Raw genomic sequence first — 23327 nt, forward strand, 5'->3', positions numbered from 1 at the left:
GGATGCATGCTAGGGCATGAGCTTGATTGTCTATCCATGATGCTATTGATATGATACTATCTTATATCTTGGAAATTATGCTCCCTTGTAACGCATCTAATCTTTTGTAGGTACTTGGAAGAAATACACTCCGCAAGATTTCCATCAACTCACATCAAAAGCAATCTTGACATAGGCAAGTATGAACAACCCCTTCTTCGGAGATGGTGGAAGAAGACAACAAAATAATATCCTTGACGATCATATGATATTGAAATTCACTCATGTCATTTGGATATATTATGCTCTTCCTTGCATGACTAACCAATGTAGGTGAAAAGTGAACCAAAACGATAAGGATAGCTCCAAACTCAAGATGATCTTCATCATCGTTGAGGATCCACAACAAGTTCACCTACATACCACGTCATCATCATCATTGGAAGGTATGTACTCGTATCCTTGATAAAGCTTTACACCAATTCTAGAGGTAAAGCGACTCAAGTGATATGAAGACATAAAAATACTTAATCAAAAAATGGTAACCCCATTTTGCGCTTAATGTGAGTATGACCTATGATCAAGCTTTCTTGCTTGACTCCTCAATTTAAATACTCTAATATAGGTAACCTAGATGGAGATTCTTGTATGGTTCACATTTTCCATTTCATATCTTTTTGGAACCAGTCAACTCTCATCTAAATGTATGTATATAAATATTTTGAAAAACACAAACATATTTTGTATTGTTTCTTGTCTTGATTTCATTTCTCAATTGGTATCTTATACCAACCCTTAGATTTTCTTTGTGTCTATTTTTCAGTTTAGGAGTTGATTTTCTTTGCAACTCAGTCTCACCGATCTAGGGAACTTGGACCGACCGATTTCTCCTAGAGGCACGATTTTCATTCTCGGTTCTACCGAACCACGTAGCCTCGGTGAAACCGATATTATCACTGTCTTTGATTTTCTGATATTTTTTGGACTTTTGCCTTAGGGGGAGAAACGTTATCAATGATCCCATGTTTCATTTCCTTATAAGATCTTATTGAAAATTTTGGGAAACAAAATTAGTTTAAGCATTATTTTTGTAGGGGACAAAAACTTCTCTAGGGGGAGAAAACCTCAGTGATCCCACAATATAATAGGGAGAATCATCTAGGATCCCTAACATAAGGGGAGATAGTTCAAGGAACTCTTAACCATATCAAAGGGGGAGAACATTCAATGAACCCTTACCTAGTATCCAAGGGGGAGTAAAATTCAAGGAACCCTTATCAAAGAGAAGAATCAAGGATCCCTTTCTCTCAATGAGCCCTTACCCTCTGACCTTTTTGGAAATTGATGCCAAAGGGGGAGAGATATCAAAGCTTCCAATGAACCTATATAAAGGGGAGAAATATCACCAATAAGCTTACACAAAAGGGGGATAAATATCAATGGAGGAGATATCTATTCCTAAAGGAAGGTTTACCTAAGGGAGATCTACCTAAGGGGAGATATATCAAACCTTACATATTAAGGGGGAGAGAGATAAAATTGTTTTGGATATAATTGCTTTACTATCTTTTGCTTGAACTTGTCTTACCCTAGCTACTCCCAATATCTACATGCTATGATTCAGGGGGAGAGAAAATTCTTACATATTCATTCTTAAGGGAGAATTTCTAGACACTCTTGGAGATATATCTATGATCAAACCATATTTTCTCATATGTTCTCCATATCTTGGTACTTTTGAAGCTCTTTGCATCTTTACAATAGAATACTCTTGTGTTATATAACAATTGTTTTCTCAAGTATACTCCTACAACTAAGATGCTCAAGAACCTCAAGGTAAGTATATGCATTATATCATTGTTCATGATGATCTCTTGTTTCTTACACATATTATTTGCAAGAGTAAGTCATGAACATGGAAGTTCTACATTCACATATGTTTGATGCATATGGCCAAGATCTATATGGCTTGTCTTGTCCTTCTACCTTGTGTGTGCCCATGCAGTCCAAAGCAACTATCCTTTAAAAGGGATTGCACACATTTAGGGGGAGCTTGTACTAGTCATGTATCTTTCAAAGCTGTGATATTCCAATGCCTATCTTTATTTGAAGCTTTGATTGTATGTTTTCATCAATTACCAAAAAGGGGGAGACTGAAAGCACATATGCTACCTTGCTGGTTTTGATAATTCATGAAAACATGCATTGTCTCTTGGACTAACACTTTTACCTAGTATATTTCAGGTTTAGTCCACATAGAGCTTTGGCTAAAGGATTGTGAGGAGAAGCCCCTTGACAAAGGAAGGATAGGATTGGATCAAGCTTCAATAAAGAAGACTCTTCATTTTACATATGTGATATATCACTTTGAGTCCATAGGAAAGCCAATACTATTAAAAGGGGATGAGGTATTATGATGAATTTGTTGCTCAAGTGCATAGAGTTAGCCACCAAAAATACTCAAGCACTCTTCCACAAAATATATCTCTCCCAAGCCAAATGTCCAAAATCGGTGCCACCAACAATTCCTAATCGGCTCTACCGATTTCAGACTTAGACAGATCCTAGCCATACCCTACCACTTCAATGCAACCAAAACTGCATCGGTGCTACCAAGTTCGTGTGACTAACTTTCTGTTGCCTTGGTACACAAAATCGGAATTTTTGAGTTTGAGTATCGGTGTCACCGAGTTGGGTCATCTGACCGTTAGCCACCTTTTCGGTTCTACCGAGTTGTGTATATCGGTTCCACCGAGATTCAAAGTTACTTCCTTTAGTGCAACTCGGTACCACCGAGATTTATTTCGGTGTCACCGAGTTGGGCAATAATGTTGTAACAGTTGGATTTTGGGGGTTGCCTGTATATACCCCTCCACCCACCTCTCACCCGCAGAGGAAGCACTCAGGACACACTTATACTTGCCAGATCTATTTTTCTGAGAGAGAGCCACCTACTCATGTGTTGAGATCAAGAGATTCCATTCCTATCATTTGAACCTTGATTTCTAGCCTCCCCAAGTCGCTTTCCACAAGATCTATCTCTCGTACCCCTGCAAAATCTAAGAGAGAGTGATTGAGTGTTGAGGAGAGTATCTTCAGAAGCACAAGAGCAAGGAGTTCATCGTTCTACCACATCTATTACCTTTTCGAGGGTGCTGCCTCCTAGATTGGTTAGGTGTCACTTGGGAGCCTCCTACTTTGTGTTGTGGAGTTGAACCAAGATGTTTGAAAGGACAAGGAGATCGCCTACTTCGCGAAGATCTACCCTGAGTGAGGCTAGTCATGTATGTAGTTAAGCCATGGTGGAATAGACAAGGCCACTTCTTCATGGACCCCTTTTCTGTGGAGCCCTTGGTGGGCTCTCGCAGCCATTACCCTCTGCGGGTTGAAGTCTCCACTAACATGGACGTACGATATCGCCATCTATCAAAGCCATGCCAATAATCACCGTGTCAACTTCTTCGTGTTTGATCTTCCTAAACTCTACTCCTTACTACATGTGCAAAGTCTTTATTTTCCCCTTCCATATTTATTGACTAGCATGTGTAGGGTGCACTAGACTTGTTAGAATTGCTACAATCTGCCAACCATCAAATTGGGAAAAGGCTAAGATTTTAATTTATGCAAATAGTCCATTCACCCCCCTCTAGAAACCTCTTCTATTGATCTCTCAGGCTCAAAATTCATTCTGGCCGGCCACGATTGTGGACATTCAGAGGGGCCGATTCGCTAAAAACATTTTTAATTGGTGATGTCTTTTTAGTTGGAAACATGTTGTGTTTTATTTATTCTCAGCATGATCCGAGTCCAAACATCACCAATGCAATCCGACAGGTACCTGGCGTAAGTTTTACATTAGTTATTTGCACAACCCTCTTTCGCTAGCCAATTAAAAGCTCCATTAGTCAAGAATCTTACCCATGCCACCCTGAACTCCTTCCTTGATCACATGCACTCCTTCACCTCCTCAACAATAGGACATAGATTGATCATTGATCTATCAATTTTTGAGGTTCTTAACTTTAGCCCCCACTGTTTTTCTAGTATGTCTCCAAGATAATCTTTCACTACTAGGGAAAACCCTAACAGTAGCGCGGGTGAGAAGCCTATGAGTAGCGCATGCACCCTCTCTGCTTCTAGGACACTACAAGTAATATTTAGTAGTAGTGTGGGCTGCCAACACTATTGGAAACTGGATTAGCAGTAGAGCGTTTTCTGAACATGTGCTACTACTATCGTGTAATAGTAGCAGCGAGGTCTTAGAAGCCGCACCACTACTAAACGAGCGTATTTTATTTTTTATATTTGTATTGTATTTACACACAGGCTTAGTAGAACTAAAACTGAATACATGAGGTGCAGTTTTAGTGCTACTAGGCACGAGGATGGAGAGGTTCGCCTTGGTGGGCAGGTGGTACCGGAGAGAGACACGTTTCGATATTTGGGGTCCATGTTGCAGAAGGATGGCGATATCGATGAAGATGTGGGCCACCGAATCAAGGCTGGGTGGATGAAGTGGCGCCAAGCTTCTGGCGTACTCTGTGACAAGAGAGTGCCACAAAAGCTAAAAGGCAGGTTTTATAGGACAGCTATCCGACCTGCGATGTTGTATGGCGCGGAGTGTTGGCCAACCAAGAGACGACATATCCAACAGTTAGGTGTAGCTGAGATGCGCATGTTGAGATGGATATGTGGCCACACAAGGAAGGATCGGGTACAGAATGCCGATATACGAGAGAGACTTGGGGTAGCACCGATTGAAGAGAAGCTGGTCCAGCATCGTCTCAGATGGTTTGGACATATTCAACGGAGGCCACCGGAAGCGCCGGTGCATAGCGGACGGATAAAGCATGCTCAGAATGTTAAGAGGGGTCGTGGTAGACCAATCTTGACATGGGAGGAGTCCATTAAGAGAGACATGAAGGTTTGGAATATCGACAAAGACTTAGCCATGGACAGGGGTGCGTGGAAGTTAGCTATCCACGTTCCAGAGGCATGACTTGGCTTCGAGATCTTATGGGTTTCAACTCTAGCCTACCCCAACTTGTTCGTATTGTATTTACACACAGTTATACTAATTTATATATAACATCAATAATAATTATGCAAAAAACAACACTTAGAATAAAGTGAATGGGTGTAAGTGATCAAGTTGGGTTAGAGGGAAAATATGATGTTGCAAATCACAACATTATATTTTCCTCTAATTCAACTTGATCACTTGCATCCATCCACTTTAATCTAATATGTGTCATATAACTTCTTATACTCTTAATCATCTAACAACTCATCATCCTCTTAATCATCTAACAACTCATCATCCTTTCAATCATCTAACAACTTATCATCATCTTGATTATCATCTTAATCATCTAACAATTTATAATCATCCTGATCATCTAATCATTAGTACATAATGTCATAAACCAAAAAAGGTCATCTCTCTTGGCTGACACATATTATTCTCTCCTAGGTAGAACCTACTACTCTCTACTGGGTAAAACAACATAAAATGTAATCTCAACTCTCTCCATTGTGAAGAATATAGAGATTCACCTATCTCCGACATGTGGCATGCGCAAATCCTTCCCGTCTCCGCCAAGTAGTTGTCGGCGGCTTTTCATTAAATTGTCAAATCCTTTAAGTTTAGGCTTCCATCCCTTCTAGAAAGCGAGTATGCATTGCGGAAACTAATACGTCTCCAACATATCTATAATTTTTGATTGTTCCATGCTGTTATATTATCATTCTTAGATGTTCTCCAACCATTTTATAGGAAATTTATATCATTTTTTGGGAAAAACCTATTGACATAGTGCCCAGTGCTAGTTGTAGTTTTTTGTTTTTTACATAACAAAAAAATTAATATCAAACGGAATCCAAACATCACGAAACTTTTTGGAGATATGTTTTCTACCGAGAAGACATCCAAAGGACCAAGGAAGCCAACCAGAGAAGGCCCAGGCTTCCCACTAGGCCCCAGGGCGCGCATGCCTCCCCTGGCGCGACCTGGTACCTAGTGGGCATCTCATGGCCAATCTTGGCGTAATTCCAACGCCAAAAATTCCTATAAATAGAGAAACATCCAGGAATAAACCTAGATGAGAAGTTCTGTCGCTGCAAGCCTCTATAGCCATGAAAAATCAATCGGGGGCATGCTCGGGGACTCTGTGAGAGCGGGAGATCATCTTCGGAGGCCATCTTCATCATCCCGGCGGAGGCCATGATGAGGAGGGAGTATTCCACCCTCGGTGCTGAGGGTTTGTACCAGTAGCTATGTGTTTAATCTCTCTCTCTCTCTCTCTCTCTCTCTCGTGTTCTTGAGATGTCATGATGTTGATATATCATGGGCCTTGTTAATATAGTTGGATCATATGGTGTTTGTCCCATGCTATTGTTGTGATGAATTGAATTTTTCACTTTAAGATCTGGTTATGTTGGATTGATTATTCAAGTTTGGGGTATGTCTTGCATGCGGATACCCGTAGTGACATTGGGTTATTCAAGGAATTCACTTGATATATATTGTGGCATCAACTTGCGGATTCCAGTGACCTTGGGGATCTAGCTAGGCATAGGGGTTGATTGCACGTTTTCATACTTTGTTCTCCGATAGAAATCTTGGGGTGCTCCTTGAAGTTCTTTGTGTTGGATTGAATATGAAGAATTTGAAATTGTTTGATGCATGTCGTATATTCAGCCCACGGATAAGTGAGGTGACATTGGAGTATCTATGTGACATTAGGGTTGATTGATATGTATCAATGGTGTTATTTTAGTACGAACTCTTGAATAGATCGATTAGAAAGGATAACTTGTTATTTTAGTATGAATTCTTGGAAAGATTGAGCAGAATAACTTTGAGGTGGTTTTGTACCCTACAAACAATTTCTTCTTATGTTCTCTGCTATATAGGAACTTTGGATTGATTCTTTATCGCATGTTGAGGGATTGTTATGTGATCCAATTATATTAGCATTGTTGAGAGATTGCACTAGGGAAAGTACGGATCCTAGGCCTTATTTTCAGGCATTGCAATACCGTTTATGCTCACTTTTGTTACTTGATACCTTGCCATGTTTATTGTTCCTATTACAAAATCAATATCCTATCATTACTACACATGTATCACCATATCTTCGCTGAACTAGTGCACCTATACAATTTACCATTGTATTTGGTGTGTTGGGGACACAATCGACTTCTTTTTATTATTTGGCTATAGGGTTGTTTGAGAGATACCATATTCATCCTACGCCTCCCACAGATTGATAAACTTTTGGTCATCCACTTGAGGGAATTTTTCTACTGTTATACAAAACTCTGCGCTTGGAGGCCCAACATGAGTCTACAAGAACAAGTTGTGTAGTAGACATCAAGCTGTTTTCGGGCGCGGTTGCTGGGACGTGAGTGCTTGAAGGTATATCTTTAGATCTTGCAATTAAATCTTTTTGTTTTTTGTTTTATCACTTGTTTTGTTATAAAAATAAAATTACAAAAAAATGGAATTGAGGTGGTCTCATATTATTCATCTTTATCATGTCTTTCTTGAAAATGATGGAAAGGAAAATTGTGCTCAATTGATAGAAGAATAATTCAATAAAATGTTTGGCATAAATGATGAGCATAATAGCAATATTGTTGGTATGAATTCTCTGAATATCTGTCAGGACCCCGATCCTAAGCCATAGGAATCCAGCCTGTAACACATCGCATCCCTTTGTGGTCTCACGCACGGTTAACTCCACGGTTGCAGCCTTACCTTAGTCGGGACCGTTTGCGTCTTTTGACTCACGTATGCGATAGTGTCGCTAGCATTCCAATGTCAAAGAACCCGGATCGACATGTCTAGTCATAAACCAAAGTGGCAGTTCCGCACAAGGACAGGCATACATGACCCAACAAAGCAGGTGTCGGTCATCAACGAACGTAGACGAGTCGTAGCAAGCTACAAGGACTCCATTACGTCGCGTGACATTTCCCCAAAGGGGACAAACACAGCAGCTAAGAAGGACACATGCCGGTCAACCAATGTGTCCGGAGCAGTAGCGAACTACCAAGGCTCGTTGGATCACAAAGGGGCATTTCCTTGTAAGGAGTGCTACTAAATTTCACGACTAGGTATTCGAACCCCATACATATCAAGTAAGACACACGTACGCATGGCATACTGATATGTATAGATACATCAATGGCATCACAACATAACCATAAACATACAAGCTTTATTTAAGAGGCTCGGAAGAGCCACACACATATTATTACACATTAAGGGTCTCACGACCCATAATAGCAGTCATACAATACAAGCCAGCGGAAGAGTTATAAACTGTCTGGGTACAGACAGAACAACTAGAAGGCACATGGCCTGACTATACTACAGAGCCGACGTAGGGCCAGATCGTAGCTGGGACACCAGCTACTCGTCGTCGTCGATGTCTACGAAGAACCCACCATTAGGGTCATTAGCAACCTCTGCAACATTTATTAAGCAAACATGAGTACGAAGGTACTCAGCAAGACTTTAGGATGACTAACTACTCATGCAAGGTATCAAGAAGGTATTGTGGGGTTTCATGCGGAAAGCCAGCATTTGACTCGTGGCTAGACAACTTGCTTTTTGAAATTAGTTTTGACAACTTGATTTCTCGCACACGAGTCCACTAACACCACAACAATACACTATCGTTGAATCATTCCGTCTCCATACGGAAATGCCGTCCACGACACTCACGCTTATCTTGACAATTTTATGAGTAGCCATTGAAGTTATCTATGAACAACATATGTCTCCAAGTAGTCCATATCCGCGGACGCGGCTATTCGAATAGATCATAACCCTACAGGGGTGTACTTCGTCACACACGCTCCCGCCACTTATCGCCATGTGCACGTCATGCACCTCGGCAACCTTCAAGCGGAAGCCCAGCGAGGGAGTCGGCCACGACCGTTAATCACACTACGCCTATCTGAGAGTAACCCGTACGGAAGTCCGGCCGAGGTTTCCGCCACGGCCTCAAACGATGTGCGCAGGGTTCCCAAGCCCACCATCCGGGTGCCACTTGGTACACCGTGCCACTGCCTACCGCATCACGGTCCACCTCTCAGGTCAGCACCATGCACGGCCTCCAGCATTACTATAAACACCAGAAACTACTTGCAACTCCTGGACCGAGTACTAAGCGATTAATAGGCCGAGCGGGGTCATATTTCAGGGCCCAACATGTGGTAGTATCTAGTCTTGGATTACATACACGGAACTCAGTTCCTAAGGACGGTTCCAATGAAACAACCCGCCATGTACTCCTACACAGCCTTTCACCGGTACCTTTACCAAATCAAGTTCAACACACGACCTTTGCTCACCGAACACATTCCACATTTCTGCTCATCTCCCAGATGACAGACCATACACAACTCTAAGCATAGCATGCATAGCAGGATAAGGCACATTATAGCTCAAGCAACTACCAGGTATGCTAGGTTGCAAGGTTCGGCTATTTACTGTGACAAGGTTAAGTCATGCAAAGGAAGTGGGTCCAACTATCGTAGCAAAAGCAATTGAAGCATTTGATCCTAATGCAATAAATAGGTGCAGGAGCAAGAACATAGGTGATATCGGGATGATCAAAAGGGTTGCTTGCCTTGTTGCTCAGAGGAGGAACGATATCCGTCGGACGGATATTCGGTGGAATCCGGGGGTGCGGAGCCTACCGAAATGAATGGCAACATTCAATAACAATCATATGCAATCAAAATGATGCATGAGCATGGCATGAGAATGCAGGTGATAAGTTATTATAATCAAGATGTTTTAGGTTTAGAGTTGATTTGAACCACACTCGAATAGCAATTCAAACGGGTATTCTCGGATACCGGTTTAATTGATTCGACCTGATGCTCAGATCAATTTAATGTTAACATGCATGAAATGTCATGTTATGGTACTGATTTATATCTAGGGCAGTGTGTGATCATTGCAATTATAATGAAATTTGGATATTTTTGCAAATTCCATTTATAAAGTGATTAAAAGAATTGAATTATTCCTTATTTCACAATTTAGGGTTCTGTAACTTTTTCAAACATAGTTGAAAATAGCATAATCAGAATCCTTGAATTTTTCTGATACTTTTTCATATATAAATTATTTTCATTGGAGTTACAGATTAATTTCTATGATTTTTGCAATTTTTAGCAATTTCCTGAATTATTTTTATACTGGAAATTCCATTTATTGCATCAGGCTGACGTCAGCAGGTCAGCCGACCTGTGCAGGTCAAACCTGACAGGGGGGCCCCACTAGTCAGCCTCTCTGGGGCTAATCCCGCGCTGACCAGCCCCTAATTGGGGTTTGACCAGGCGTGGGGCCCTCTGGCAGCGACTCAGGGGAGGGCGATTAGGCCCTAATGGTCGGCCACGTCGACGGCCACCGGAGGGTGGTCGCCGGCGACCAAACCCGCGGCGGAGGGTTCGCCGGAGGCGACCGAGACGGCGCTGCACGACACGAAAACGCACGCGGTTGGCAGCTACAGCAAGCCCGCGAAGTGGCCGATCTGGCAGGACCATCTGGGGAGGCTAGGGTCGCCGGAAGAGACGTCGGCGACGAGCCGGAGCGGCGGCCGAAGCTCGGGCGTCGTCGGGGGCTTTGAATCAGAGGGATCCACGCTTAGTTCTTAGCTGCTACGGCATCTACGCGTCGTCCTGGAGCTGCTGGTGCTCTCGGGAGGACGAGCTGGACATCGGAGGGCTACCGGCGACGAGCGGTAGCGGCGGTGCTCGTCGGGCTCCGGTGGAACTAGGGATAGAGGAGGGGATCGACGGGGAAAACTTAGGGAAAACCACCGCATGCTCACAGGGAGTGCAGAGAAGAGCTCAGACGGCTCGGGAAAGGCATGGGGGCGACGAATCGACGGGAGAGGTCCGGCGGCCGGAGGAAGAAGACGACGGCGTTGCGGGCGTTGCAGGGCGCGAGGAAGCTTCGGCTTCTGCAGGAATGACTAGGGCGACGGGGCGGAGCTAATGGCGTGCTCGCGGAGGGGTTCCTATGGCCAGGGGCACGGCCAGCTCGAGCTTGAGCTCGGCTCTAATGGCGGCAGCAGGGAGAAGGAGGGGATCCGGGCGGAGGAGGAGAACCGAGGCGGGAATGGATAGGGGAGGCTCTGGGAGTTTATCCCCGTCGTCGCCAGCGCGAACCGGCGGCCAGGAAGGCACGCAGGTGCGTGGCCGCGCCGGAGGAGGCGGCGGCCACCTCCTGCTGCCTACTGGCGCGGGGAAGGGGACGAGCGGCGAGATGGGCTGGGCCTGGCTTGGGCGTCAGGTAAGGTTTTCCCATTTTCTCTTTTTTGGGTTTTTCTGTTTTGCTATTTATTGCTTTGCTAATTATTTCAGCTCCAAAACAAAAGGTAAAAACTAATTTTGACCTCCTAAAATAATTGTTATAATATCCCTACTCATTTCCAAGACTTTCAACATTTTTGGAAAATTATAGTTTCTGATTTCAAATTTTTAAATTTTAAACCAGTGGCTTTTGCATTTATTTAAAATGCTTAAAGTGTCAAGAAAATAGTTTTCTCCAATGCTCATTTACTTTCATGATTTATCAGAAAGTTTGAACATTTCTTGAGGCCATTTTGGGTTCATTGATTTTGAACTAGTTGAAATTTCCTTTAATTGAAATGGTGGCTAGGGTTTTGAGTTTCTCCTTTGCCACTTTGTTGTTTTTGTTGAAACTTCTTAGATGCAAATGCAAAGAAGACATGAGCACAATGCTATCTTGCTTAAGGGTTAGGGATGTAACAACTCACCCCCACTCAAAAGAATCTCGTCCCGAGATTTAGAAGTCGTCGGGAATAACGCAGGATATTCGAGTCGGAGACGATCCTCTCTTTCCCAAGTTGCCTCCTTTTCAGAATGATTTGACCATTGAACTTTAAGAAACTTGAGGTTTCGACGTCGAGTGGTACGCTCAGCTTGATCAAGAATACGCACGGGGTATTCTCGGTAAGAAAGGTTATCTTGGAGATCAAGCGTTTCGTGGTCCACTTCACGGATAGGATCCGAAAAGCAACGCCTAGGTTGCGAGACGTGGAAAACATCATGAACCTTGGAAAGATGCGGAGGAAGTTCCAGCTGGTAGGCAACTTCTCCTCGTTTGGCAAGAATGCGGAAAGGTCCAATGTAACGAGGAGCCAACTTGCCCTTGATACCGAAACGATGGGTACCCTTCAAAGGTGTAACCCGAAGATAAGCCTTCTCGTCAACTTCAAAGGTCACAGCCTTATGATGACGATCATATTGGCTCTTTTGACGAGACTGGGCTGTTTTCAACTTTTCACGAATAATGCGAACCTGCTCTTCTGCATCCTGGATCATGTCCGGGCCAAAGAGTTGCCTCTCTCCGGTTTCTGACCAATTAAGAGGTGTTCGACATCTTCGTCCATAGAGAACTTCAAAAGGGGCTTTGCCCAAGCTTGATTGATAACTGTTGTTATAAGCGAATTCGGCGAATGGAAGACACTTCTCCCAATTCATACCGAACGATATAACACAAGCTCGGAGCATATCTTCTAGAATTTGATTCACTCTTTCTACTTGACCACTTGATTGAGGATGGAAAGCAGTGCTAAAAGATAAGTGAGTCCCCATGGCATTCTGAAAACTTTCCCAGAAACGAGAAGTAAAGATACTTCCACGGTCCGAGTTAATTTCCAGGGGAACACCATGAAGAGACACTATTCGGGAGATATATAACTCTGCTAGCTGGCTAGCTGTTATACTCTCACGAACAGGAAGAAAATGAGCCACTTTGGAAAGACGGTCAATGACCACAAAGATAGCATTATTTCCTTTCTTGGTCTTGGGAAATCCGGTAATGAAATCCATGCTAACTTTATCCCATTTCCATTCAGGAATAGCTAAAGGTTGAAGGGTGCCAGCAGGCCTTTGATGTTCTGCCTTAACTCGACGACAAACATCGCAGTTAGCAACGAACTCAGCAATTTCTCTCTTCATCCTAGTCCACCAGAACCTCTGGCGTAGGTCCTGATACATCTTAGTACTACCAGGATGAATGGTGAGAGGGGAATCATGAGCCTCCTTAAGGATTAACTGCCTTAGATGTGGGTTCTTAGGAACCACTAAACGATTCTGGAAGAATACCACACCTTGATCATTCATGGAAAATTCTTTAGCGTTTCCGCTAAAAATATTCTCCTTGATCCGTGATATACCCTTGTCACGCTTTTGGCCAGCTATAATTTGATCCTTAAGAGTAGGCTTCGCCACCAGGGTAGAAAGGAATCCTTGAGGAACAATATGAAGATTCAACTTCCGAAAGTCCTCATGGAGAAGTGGTTGACCTTGTTGTAGCATCAGATTGTTACAATAAGATTTACGACTTAGTGCATCGGCCATAACATTGGCCTTCCCCGGGGTGTAAGTTATCCCTAAGTCGTAATCCGAGATCAACTCAACCCACCGTCTTTGCCTGAGATTCAAATCCGGCTGGGTGAAGATATATTTCAGACTTTGGTGATCAGTGAATATTTCGCAACGATTACCCAGAAGGTAATGTCGCCAGGTTTTTAGTGCATGGACCACAGCTGCAAGCTCAAGGTCATGTGTGGGATAATTATCCTCGTGTGGATGCAACTGTCGAGATGCGTATGCAATCACATGACGATCTTGCATGAGAATGCAACCTAATCCTTGTCACGAGGCGTCGCAATAGATAACAAAGTCCTTAGAAAAATCTGGTGGTAGCAACACAGGTGCGGAGGTCAGGCGTCTTTTTAGTTCCTGAAAACTATGCTCACACTATGGTGTCCACTCGAACTTTTTATCCTTCTTGAGGAGTTCAGTCAGAGGCTTTGCAACCTTGGAGAAATTCTCGATGAAGCGGCGACAATAGCTCGCTAGACCAAGAAAACTCCTAACTTGCTTAACCAATTCAGGTTGAGTCCAATCAAGGACAGCTTGAACTCTCTCGGGGTTGACAGCAATACCCTTACCAGAGATTACGTGGCCTAGATAGGTCACTTCTGGTAACCATAATTCACATTTTGAAAATTTGGCATAAAGGCGATGCTCTCGAAGTTTCATCAATACCAGCCTTAGATGCTCGGCATGTTCTTGTTCATTCTTGGAGTAGATGAGAATATCATCGAGGTATACTACGACGAATTTATCCAAATACTCCATAAAGATTGAATTCATCAGCCGAGACAAAGTGGCTGGGGCATTGGTTAAACCGAAGGACATAACGGTGTACTCATATTGGCCATAACGAGTAACAAAGGCCGTTTTTGGAATGTCCCCGTTCTTAATCTTGATTTGATGGTATCCCAACCTCAAATCCATTTTGGAGAAGACTGAGGATCCAGCGAGCTGATCGTACAGATCGTTGATCCTGGGGAGCAGATACTTGTTCTTTATGGTGACCAGGTTAACTGGTCGGTAATCTACAACCATCCGATCCGTTCCGTCTTTCTTCTTGACGAAGAGGACGGGACAAGCCCAAGGAGAAGAGCTAGGACGAATGAAACCCTTGTTCAAGGCCTCATATAATTGCTTCTTAAGTTCGGCTAGCTCCAGGGGTGCCATCTTATAAGGTCTTCTGGCTATTGGGACAGTTCCCGGAACAAGATCTATCACAAACTCTACATCTCTGTCAGGTGGAATTCCTGGCAGTTCCTCTGGAAAAACATCCGGGAAGTCACGGACTACCGGAATGTCTTCAAGTTCCGGAAGAGGGTTGGCATTTAGGGAATAGAGTTGGCATTTGGCAACTCGAGTAGAGACATTTACTATCTCACCCGAGGGATGGGTAAGCTGGACATTTCTAGAGCGAGTGTCAATCTTGGCATAGTGAGCTGACATCCAGTCCATGCCCAAGATGATATTAATATCCGAAGATTTCAACGCTATCAATGAGGCTAGAAAAACTAGCCTGTCTACTAGAATTTCATTGTCATAGGTTATCCTAGAGGTTTGCCATTTACTACCAGGGGTTTGGACAACCAATGGGATTGGCATATCACAAAATGACATGTTAGGCAACTGTGCATAACTTTCTGAAATGAAGGAATGAGAAGACCCAGTGTCAAAGAGAACGGACGCTGGGTGATGATTAACAAGAAGCGTACCCAGCATGACGTCGGGATCCTCTGCAGCTTCTTCTGCTGACACATAGTTCACCCGACCACGTGGAGGAGTTGGCTTCACATAAAACGCTTTGCCCGACTTGGCCTGCCCGACAGACTTTCCGGGTTGCTTGGCACCCACATTCTGAGGACACTCACGGGAATAATGCCCTGGTTCTCCACACTTGTAGCATATCACCTGGTTGGCACGTGGTGCAGCATTGCTAGCTGGACCACCATAAGCTTTTGCTGGAGGGTTGGCCTGATTCGTCTGAGGCGCCACGTAGGATGGCCTCGGAGTGTATCTTGGCGGCAGAGAACTGTTTGGAACCCACAGCCTGCGTTTTGGAAACGCGGAACCAGAAGACGAGCCAAAGTCATGGGAGTGCTTCCTTGTGGCTTCGAAGTCAGTATGACCAGTCTCCGCACTGATCGCTTTGTTGACCAGGGCTTGAAAGCTTGCACACTCATGGAGGCGCAGATCACGGCGGAGCTCAGGGCTCAGACCCTTACGGAATCTTGCTTGCTTCTTGGCGTCAGTAGACACCTCCTTTGTTGCATAGCGGGCGAGGTTACCGAAGTCGCGGCTATAGGCATCCACAGAGAACTTGCCCTGAGTGAAGGCACATAACTCCTCTCTCTTTCTGTCCATCAGGCCCTCTGGAATATGGTGCAGACAAAAAGCTGTACTGAAGTCTGCCCATGTGGCCACTGGTTCAGCGGGACGCATAGCTTCAAAATTCTCCCACCATAGATTGGCGGGTCCCTCCAGGAAATACGCCGCAAAGGTCACCTTATCGGCCTCAGACACATTCGCAGAGCGAATCTTGCGTGAAATGCTGCACAGCCAGTCATCAGCGTCGAGGGGATCGACGGAATGATGAAACTTTGGAGGGTTCAGCTTCACAAAGTCGTTGAGGGACACTGCAGCATTCCTAGGCTGTCGAGCCGTATTCTGCTCAATACGCTCTAGCAGTCGGTTGGTCTCCCTTTTGTTTCTTTCTGCCTCAAGCATCACTTCTACCAGAGAAGGTGGGTGAGGCAGGTCTTCCTGCGATGCTTGACTACCCTCACCTTGCTCATGAGCAGGGGCACGGTTCAACCTGGTGAACACCATCCTGACAAACAACTCATAGCTTAGACCAAAATCATATCAAAACTATCTATGGATTAAGAATGTACTGAACACACGGAATGCGGAAATGAATATCCGAACAACATGGTAACAAGCAACTGCTATATATACACCATGGTTCATACACACCCTTACATAGTTCAGTACAAACTTACTCGAAGAGCAACTACTGAAATGGTGGAACTACTCATCAGAGGCGTACAAGCTTCCTATACATTATTTATCTAGGCCTCCGGAATTCGTTTCACATTACTACCATACTACACAAGTCACGCAGGACTGTGAACATACGGCTACTACCATACTATCCTTCCGCTCATAGCTCAGGCATCCGCATAGAACATCTCATAGAGGTTACCTCCATGACCCGGAAGCTCAACCTGCGGATCAGGAAACGCTCCAGCCTGAGATCCCTGGGATCCATAAGGACACAGATGTGGCCTTGGTCCCCTGACTGGTGGTAAGAGGGGTCCCCGAAGAGGTGTGACTCCTCCTATAGCTGGCCAGTCAACGTGAGCCGGAAGATGGGTCCTAACAGGGTTCAACATCTCCATCTCTCCATACCCTGTCTGGACTACCGGTGCCAGCTGCGTCAAAGCTGTCCACAGACGGGCACGGGTAGCGTAAAGCTCCATGCGGAGAGCACGAGCGTCCTTGTCTCTGTTCTCTAGCATCTCAGCAGTGGACTGCAGAAGTGGGTCCTCCATAGAGGAATCAAAATAGACTCCACTGAGGTATCCCTCTTCGCCAGACTGAGAGGCCGGAACATAGCAGAACTCTGAATTCTGCAGCAGTGCATGTCTCGCTCTCATGATAGTCAGCATTGAATAGGCAGCATCTTGTACTGCCATGTCAACAGTGACTCCCAACCCATAGGACCAATGGATTGGCTTCTCCGCTCCAGGGTAATCTGGAAATACCCTAACAGTGCAGATGTACTGGCTCTGGTTGAAGTCTCGGTACTGTTCCTCTACCGTGTACTCGGGGTACCAGCGGTAACCGCACACCGACATCACCCTGACCAGCATGGCCGTATGACCCGGTACATCAATGCACCTGGTCAAACGTACCACCTGACGAGAAGGACGGCCAGGCATCTGTAAATAGAGAGTAATGCAAAAGCATTAGAGCTCCAAATGCAAAAATTGGGCAGCATAACGGCTGTAAACGCTCAAAACAAATTTTGAGACAACCCAAAATGAAATAGCGTCACCACTCAACTATCAAGTTCAACTCTCTGATCATCAAATTTACTTCCTGCTTCCTAGGGATAAAAGAAACCCAATATCTCTTGACCCGTAGTCCTATAAGCTACCGATCGGAAACACGAGCCTAGGAGAAGATGAGAAATCTAGTCCTTAATTCCCGCAGAAAAGACGAGGATGACCAGAATAGAATAACTTGAGAAGAGAACAAGAATCTTACGTTCCCTTCCACAAACAATTCCCTTATATATAACTAAAGCAATTCTAGACTCAACTTCGACCAGTTTGGCTTAGTAATCCTACAGTCAGTCAGGCTCTGATACCAACGCTGTCGGGACCCCGATCCTAAGCCATAGGAATCCAGCTTGTAACACATCGCATCCCTTTGTGGTCTCACGCACGGTTCACTCCACGGCTGCAGCCTTACCTTAGCTGGGACCGTTTGCGTCTTTTGACTCACGTATGCGATAGTGTCGCTAGCATTCCAATGTCAAAGAACCCGGATCGACATGTCTAGTCATAAACCAAAGTGGCAGTTCCGCACAAGGACAGGCATACATGACCCAACAAAGGAGGTGTCGGTCATCAACGAACGTAGACGAGTCGTAGCAAGCTACAAGGACTCCATTACGTCGCGTGACATTTCCCCAAAGGGGACAGACACAACAGCTAAGAAGGACACATGCCGGTCAACCAATGTGTCCGGAGCAGTAGCGAACTACCAAGGCTCGTTGGATCACAAAGGGGCATTTCCTTCTAAGGAGTGCTACTAAAGTTCACGACTAGGTATTCGAACCCCATACATATCAAGTAAGACACACGTACGCATGGCATACTGATATGTATAGATACATCGATGGCATCACAACATAACCATAAACATACAAGCTTTATTTAAGAGGCTCGGAAGAGCCACACACATATTATTACACATTAAGGGTCTCACGACCCATAATAGCAGTCATACAATACAAGCCAGCGGAAGAGTTATAAACTGTCTGGGTACAGACAGAGCAACTAGAAGGCACATGGCCTGACTATTCTACAGAGCCGACGTAGGGCCAGATCGTAGCTGGGACACCAGCTACTCGTCGTCGTCGATGTCTACGAAGAACCCACCATTAGGGTCATTAGCAACCTCTGCAACATTTATTAAGCAAACATGAGTACGAAGGTACTCAGCAAGACTTTAGGATGACTAACTACTCATGCAAGGTATCAAGAAGGTATTGTGGGGTTTCATGCGGAAAGCCAGCATTTGACTCGTGGCTAGACAACTTGCTTTTTGAAATTAGTTTTGACAACTTGATTTCTCGCACACGAGTCCACTAACACCAAAACAATACACTATCGTGGAATCATTCCGTCTCCATACGGAAATGCCGTCCATGACACTTACGCTTATCTTGACAATTTTCTGAGTAGCCATTGAAGTTATCTATGAGCAACATATGTCTCCAAGTAGTCCATATCCGCGGACGCGGCTATTCGAATAGATCATAACCCTGCAGGGGTGTACTTCGTCACACACGCTCCTGCCACTTATTGCCATGTGCACGTCATGCACCTCGGCAACCTTCAAGCGGAAGCCCAGCGAGGGAGTCGGCCACGACCGTTAATCACACTAGTACCTAGTCCAGGTTTATCGCCTATCTGAGAGTAACCCGTACGGAAGTCCGACCGAGGTTTCCGCCACGGCCTCAAACGATGTGCGCAGGGTTCCCAAGCCCACCATCCGGGTGCCACTTGGTACACCGTGCCACTGCCTACCGCATCACGGTCCACCTCTCAGGTCAGCACCATGCACGGCCTCCAGCATTACTATAAACATCAGAAACTACTTGCAACTCCTGGACCGAGTACTAAGCGATTAATAGGCCGAGCGGGGTCATATTTAAGGGCCCAGCATGTGGTAGTATCTAGTCTTGGATTACATACACGGAACTCAGTTCCTAAGGACGGTTCCAATGAAACAACCCGCCATGTACTCCTACACAGCCTTTCACCGGTACCTTTACCAAATCAAGTTCAACACACGACCTTTGCTCACCGAACACATTCCACATTTCTGCTCATCTCCCAGATGACAGACCATACACAACTCTAAGCATAGCATGCATAGCAGGATAAGGCACATTATAGCTCAAGCAACTACCAGGTATGCTAGGTTGCAAGGTTCGGCTATTTACTGTGACAAGGTTAAGTCATGCAAAGGAAGTGGTTCCAACTATCGTAGCAAAAGCAATTGAAGCATTTGATCCTAATGCAATAAATAGGTGCAGGAGCAAGAACATAGGTGTTATCGGGATGATCAAAAGGGTTGCTTGCCTTGTTGCTCAGAGGAGGAACGATATCCGTCGGACGGATATTCGGTGGAATCCGGGGGTGCGGAGCCTACCGAAATGATTGGCAACATTCAATAACAATCATATGCAATCAAAATGATGCATGAGCATGGCATGAGAATGCAGGTGATAAGTTATTATAATCAAGATGTTTTAGGTTTAGAGTTGATTTGAACCACACTCGAATAGCAATTCAAACGGGTATTCTCGGATACCGGTTTAATTGATTCGACCTGATGCTCAGATCAACTTAATGTTAACATGCATGAAATGTCATGTTATGGTACTGATTTATATCTAGGGCAGTGTGTGATCATTGCAATTATAATGAAATTTGGATATTTTTGCAAATTCCATTTATAAAGTGATTAAAAGAATTGAATTATTCCTTATTTCAAAATTTAGGGTTCTGTAACTTTTTCAAACATAGTTGAAAATAGCATAATCAGAATCCTTGAATTTTTCTGATACTTTTTCATATATAAATTATTTTCATTGGAGTTACAGATTAATTTCTATGATTTTTGCAATTTTTAGCAATTTCCTGAATTATTTTTATACTGGAAATTCCATTTATTGCATCAGGCTGACGTCAGCAGGTCAGCCGACCTGTGCAGGTCAAACCTGACAGGGGGGCCCCACTGGTCAGCCTCTCTGGGGCTAATCCCGCGCTGACCAGCCCCTAATTGGGGTTTGACCAGGCGTGGGGCCCTCTGGCAGCGACTCAGGGGAGGGCGATTAGGCCCTAATGGTCGGCCACGTCGACGGCCACCGGAGGGTGGTCGCCGGCGACCAAACTCGCGGCGGAGGGTTCGCCGGAGGCGACCGAGACGGCGCTGCACGGCACGAAAGCGCACGCGGTTGGCAGCCACAGCAAGCCCGCGAAGTGGCCGATCTGGCAGGACCATCTGGGGAGGCTAGGGTCGCCGGAAGAGACGTCGGCGACGAGCCGGAGCGGCGGCCGAAGCTCGGGCGTCGTCGGGGGCTTTGAATCAGAGGGATCCACGCTTAGTTCTTAGCTGCTACGGCATCTACGCGTCGTCCTGGAGCTGCTGGTGCTCTCGGGAGGACGAGCTGGACATCGGAGGGCTACCGGCGACGAGCGGCAGCGGCGGTGCTCGTCGGGCTCCGGTGGAACTAGGGCTAGAGGAGGGGATCGACGGGGAAAACTTAGGGAAAACCACCGCATGCTCACAGGGAGTGCAGAGAAGAGCTCAGACGGCTCGGGGAAGGCCTGGGGGCGACGAATCGACGGGAGAGGTCCGGCGGCCGGAGGAAGAAGACGACGACGTTGCGGGCGTTGCAGGGCGCGAGGAAGCTTCGGCTTCTGCAGGAATGACCAGGGCGATGGGGCGGAGCTAATGGCGTGCTCGCGGAGGGGTTCCTATGGCCAGGGGCACGGCCAGCTCGAGCTCGAGCTCGGCTCTAATGGCGGCAGCAGGGAGAAGGAGGGGATCCGGGCGGAGGAGGAGAACCGAGGCGGGGAATGGATAGGGGAGGCTCTGGGGAGCTTATCCCCGTCGTCGCCAGCGCGAACCGGCGGCCAGGCAGGCACGCAGGTGCGTGGCCGCGCCGGAGGAGGCGGCGGCCACCTCCTGCTGCCTACTAGCGCGGGGAAGGGGACGAGCGGCGAGATGGGCTGGGCTTGGCTTTGGCGTCAGGTAAGCTTTTCCCATTTTCTCTTTTTTGGGTTTTTCTGTTTTGCTATTTATTGCTTTGCTATTTATTTCAGCTCCAAAACAAAAGGTAAAAACTAATTTTGACCTCCTGAAATAATTGTTATAATATCCCTACTCATTTCCAAGACTTTCAACATTTTTGGAAAATTATAGTTTCTGATTTCAAATTTTTAAATTTGAAACCAGTGGCTTTTGCATTTATTTAAAATGCTTAAAGTGTTAAGAAAATAGTTTTCTCCAATGCTCATTTACTTTCATGATTTATCAGAAAATTTGAACATTTCTTGAGGCCATTTTGGGTTCATTGATTTTGAACTAGTTGAAATTTCCTTTAATTGAAATGGTGGCTAGGCTTTTGAGTTTCTCCTTTGCCACTTTGTTGTTTTTGTTGAAACTTCTTAGATGCAAATGCAAAGAAGACATGAGCACAATGCTATCTTGCTTAAGGGTTAGGGATGTGACAATATCCATGATGCTAATGATATGCAAAACCAAAAGCTTGGGGATGCTATGTTTGATGAAGATGATATTTTTAGTCCCCCAAGTTTTGATGAGGAAATTTTTTATGATGAAAGCATGCCTCCTATTTATGATGATTATATTGATGAAAGTGGGTTTGGAAGAATGTCAACTCTAGGTACTAATGATCCCACGATTTTGGAGGGTGTTGAATCTTTTCATAATGATAAAAGTGGATATGGAGAGGTCATGACTTTATTTAGTGATGATTCCACTATTTAGGAAGAGGTTCTAATACATTATGAAAACAAAGTTGCTATCTATGATGATTATTGTGATGACATGTATGCTATAAAGAATAATAAAAACCATGAAACTTGTCATCGGGATTTCAATTTTCACATGGATTATATCAATCAAGTATCTCATGATATTTGTTTTGTTGACTTTGCTCCCACTACTATGAATGATAAGAAAAGAATTTTGCTTGTGTGGGTAGTAATAAAAATTATATGCTTGTTCATCATGAAACTAATTCTGTATGTGATAGTTATATTGTTGAATTCCTTCATGATGCTACTGAAAATTATTATCAGGGAGGAATATATGCTTGTAGGAATTGCAATAATATCAAGTTTCCTCCCTATGTGTTCAAAGTTTCAAAGTCATGTTTGTTTTGCCTTCCTATGCTATTTGATTATTGCTCCCATAAATTATTTTCTCACAAATTCCCTATGCATAGGAAGCGGGTTAGACTTAAATGTACTTCTCATGTGCTTCATGATGCTCTCTTGCATGTTTCAACTACTACTTTTTATGTGAGTATCATTGAAATCTTCATGCCTAGCTAAAAGGCATTAAAGAAAAGCGCTTGTTGGGAGACAAACCAACACTTTTACTTTATGTTTTTGAGTGTTCACATAATTAAGCTACTGTATTAATCATGTTTTATAACTTTTATTTCAATAAAGTGCCAAGTAAAGCCTTTGGGATAGTGTGGATACTTGCTTGTTTGATTGTGTGCAAAAACACAAACATTTACGTCCAGTGCAGAATTTCTCTGATTTTACTGGATCATCAAAAAATTATGAAATTTTTATACAGTTTGGTATGCAAATTATCTGCGTTGTCCTAATTTTTGCGAATTTTGTGAGTCACGGAAGTATGGTTTTCATTCAGATCTTCACAAACTATTCTGTTTTTTACAGATTCAGTTTTACTTGCGTAGTTTGCTTGTTTTAGTGTTTTCGTAGATTATATTGAGTGATATAAATTATGGGAATTATATAATATAGTATGTATCATGTGAGAAAAATTATGAATCTTTTCATGACAGTACCTAAGTGAATGATCTATCTTTATTATACAAACCCATCTCACGA

This window comes from Hordeum vulgare, chromosome 6H (genome assembly GCF_904849725.1).
Source record: "Hordeum vulgare subsp. vulgare chromosome 6H, MorexV3_pseudomolecules_assembly, whole genome shotgun sequence".
Classification (NCBI taxonomy): Eukaryota; Viridiplantae; Streptophyta; class Magnoliopsida; order Poales; family Poaceae; genus Hordeum; species Hordeum vulgare.